The sequence below is a fragment of the Sorex araneus genome, chromosome 1 (genome assembly GCF_027595985.1).
Source record: "Sorex araneus isolate mSorAra2 chromosome 1, mSorAra2.pri, whole genome shotgun sequence".
Classification (NCBI taxonomy): Eukaryota; Metazoa; Chordata; class Mammalia; order Eulipotyphla; family Soricidae; genus Sorex; species Sorex araneus.
In genome coordinates this window covers 422252483-422256244 of record NC_073302.1, presented here as the reverse complement: position 1 = coordinate 422256244, position 3762 = coordinate 422252483, and positions in this window count along the sequence as shown.

Here is a 3762-nt window from a genome sequence, read left to right as displayed (position 1 = left end):
GCAACACTCACCTGTCCTTCGCCAACTACAAGACCAAGATGATTGCCCCCGCCATGTCCTGATGGATCTATCACATCTACCAGAAAGGCAATGGAGAAGATAATTAAGAACATCTACTTGGACCTCTGAAAGCCACATCCAACTGCCCATATACCAAATTCTGCAGGATGGATATTTCATTCTCCAAATTCTCACTTCGAAATCCGACACATCATTTTGTCAGTAAAGACACGTACAGCACCTGGTCCAGACAAGGTCAGACCCGAACATCTGAAGAATCTGTTGCCAGTACAAGCCAATACTTTGGGTCAGCACTTCACAGGCTACCTGTCTGAATGCAAGGTTCTCTCCCATTGGAAAACCAGCAGGAATGTTCTGTTGTTCAAGAAGTGAGACTTCCTTGACAGAGTCAACTATCGCCCAATCTGCCTGTTGTCCTTCGTCTAAAAGTTTATTACTCGAGTTATCCTGAATAGGATAGGCAGAACACTAAACAAAAGACACCCATGCGAGCAACCTGGGTCTGAAGAGGATTCAGCACTATCGACCATATCCACACAGTGATCAAACTCATTGAATTTTCTGGAGAGTTCAAGATGCTGCTCTGTCTAACATTCATCTATTTAAAGAAGGCCTTTGATTCTGTTGAGACTGAAGTGGTCATGGAAGCCATAGCCAAACAGGGCATTTAAACTCAGTACATCAAGATCCTCTGGAAGCAGTATTGCAAAACAGAAGAGAAAATTATAAATGAGTGGTAATATTTTGTTGTCTCTCCTGTCATTTGTGCTTTATTTCCAAGATTAATGATGAGCTTGGTTTTGTCAACTTCTATAGCAACTGCTTTGCGTTTTAGAGTACACAGCGTATATTCCAAGATGAAGTATTCCTGGATTAAATGGTATCTCAATGTCTAGTTTTATAAGGAATGTCCATATTGTTTAACAAAATGGTTGAAGCAGTTCGCATTCCCACCAACAAAAAAGGAGAATTGCTTTCAAGATGAAAGTACTTTATCATGCATTTCAGTGTGCTTATTAGTAAAAGCAAATATAGATGATGCAACAGAGGATTTCTTTTAATTTTCTCTTCTGATCCAACTTGCCCATAGCGTGAGTGTGTTGTGGAAAGAGAAATCTAAGGCTAAGTGTCTAGTTGTTTTTTTCTGTGACATAACTGTTTAAAGATGCAAATTTTAAGACTCTGAGTATACTTTTTTATTTTTACACTAGGAAGAAAATGAATAGCTCTCTAGTCATTAGAGAGAATAAAATAGTGGAAAGAGTTGCTAGCTAGAGAAAGAATTTTCTTTTCTTCTAGAAATATCCTTCTATGGACTTATCAGTGTATCACTGTCATCCCGTTGCTCATAGATTTTCTCGAGCGGGCACCAGTAATGTATCCAATGTGAGACTTGTTATTACTGTTTTTGGCATATCAAATATGCCGTGGATAGCGTGCCAGTCTCTGCCATGGGGGTGAGACACTCTTGGAAGCTTGCCAGACTCAGTGACAGGAGGAATCAAAACAGGGCCAGCCGTGTGTAAGGCAAACACCCTACCCACTGTGATATCACTACAGCCCATGTGCACTTAAATTCCAGATACTTGGGACATTATATTTATGTGCTATACTTATATGCCCTAAGAATAAGACTATAATCTTATTTAAGCTCCACAAGTTTTATTGAAGAAACCTGGAATCTGAATAGTAATTTGTCTGATTGGACAATGATAAGAGTGAAAGCCAAATGTGCAAATCAGAATATTTGAAAGAAAAAAAAGAGACTTGTCTTCCCCATAGCATAAAGCCTCAGTTTATATAAGATTCAGTGAAACATTCATTAAAAATAATTATAGAGTTCCAAATACTAAAGACATGTAACATATATAAACAGAGATGCTGTCCAACACTGTGATTTATGGGCATAAATTGACTTCCAATCAACACTGTAATTATGTATGGGGTGTTGGGGTCTCAGCAGCAGCTAGCCTGAGACTTTGACCAAGTCCCCTGCCCCTGAAACAAGATCCAGCCCTGTTTACAAAGACTCTGGTGCTCACTGCTGTGCTCCCATGCATGGGCACTCTGGTTGAGGGTGAGGGGCATAACTGTGACCACCTACCCATACTGATAAAGCAGTCCTAAGCAGGATATGCAAATCATTAGCTGATATCTGTATGAGCCCAAAGGGATGTGCTCTATGTGCCTTGCAGGAGAATCGCAGCGCAAAAAGCTTTATAAATACCTCTGTGTAAGGGCCAATAAATGGAGACTATTTGAACACCAGACTCCCCCCTCAGTGCGATCTGCAGCTTCAGGAATCCCAGGGTGAGCAGAAGTCCAGGGTAGAGGCTTCTCCCCTTCCATCTCCGTCTCCCAGAAGGGAATAAGTCCAGCAACTTCAGGGGATCATACTCATTTGCCTGGGGCGACTGGCCAGGACCCTGACATGGGGAAACACCAAGAGTTAGAGAGGAGTCTTGCCCACCATTGCCTTGCAAAGTTTTCTGTACACAGGCTTTACCCGCTATGACAAATTAATTGCTTGAACCAAGTTTACCCTTAGTGTTTGATTTTCTAAAGTTGGACAATTACAGAGATTGACATTTAAGTTGGCATTCCCAGACTGCCACCTCACATGCTGTATTCACTTAATAAATTTCTGTTTATATATTTAAATGTAATTAATTTCAATGGGGATATTACTATGTTTCCCAGAAAGTTCTAGGGCAGAGATAATCTTAATAATACCACAAGAGCAAGAGGTGAAATATGCCCTCAAGAAAGGGGTAAGTTAACATAATCTTTCCTCTGTCCTGAAGTGCAATAAGTGGCTAACCTAGACTTTTGCAGCAAGCTGGTACCCTGAGAAACATATTCTGTAGAATAAATGTGGTAGACGGAAACTTCTAATTCTTTAACCACGTGGTTAGCAATTTGGGTAATGTTGAGTGTGAGCCAAAATTTGCCTACTAGAAAAAAATATAGAATTCAGATAACTATTATCACAGTAAATGATGTAATTTTTAGTAATTGTAAGTCATTTTAACTAACACTATATTACAGAGAAAGACTAAAGAAAAACTAAAATACCTGTCTGTACTTTCAATGCACGTACACTGGCATGGAATCATCCATCGAGGACATGATGGTACATGCGTGGAAGATCAAATATGACATCATTGGTCTAACCGAAACAAGAAGTTATTGATCACATTGCTCCATTTTTATACTGGAAAAGAATTGTTCCTCGAAACATGCGACAAAAGAGGTGTTGTTAGAGTTGGTGCCCTTGTCAACATGAACTTGGCCATGAGCCTTGATTCATTTGAATGCCTAACAACCCGAATCAAACGATTAAGCTTGAATAGATGTAACTATTACTGCTGGCAGAATCTATCTGTATTGTTTGTGTACCAATATCCAACTACAATGAACAAGAAATTGAGAAGTTCTATATGGAACTGAGAGGTTCTATAACGACCACACCTTCTACAAGATCATTGTTGATGATTTTAATGCCAAGATAGGACCGAAATTGTTGCCTGAAGTACTCCACGTTAAGACCCATGGCCTAGAATGGAATGATCAGGGTTAGAGACTGTCTGAGTTTTTCATGTCAACCAAGATCATGCATAGTAACTCACAGTTCCAGAAGGCCGATTCTAAAGGCTGGACATGGAAGTCTCCCGGTGGACAGTTCCACAATGAAATTGACCGCATCATATTCAATCGTAGGTTTTGCCTGACCGATGTCGC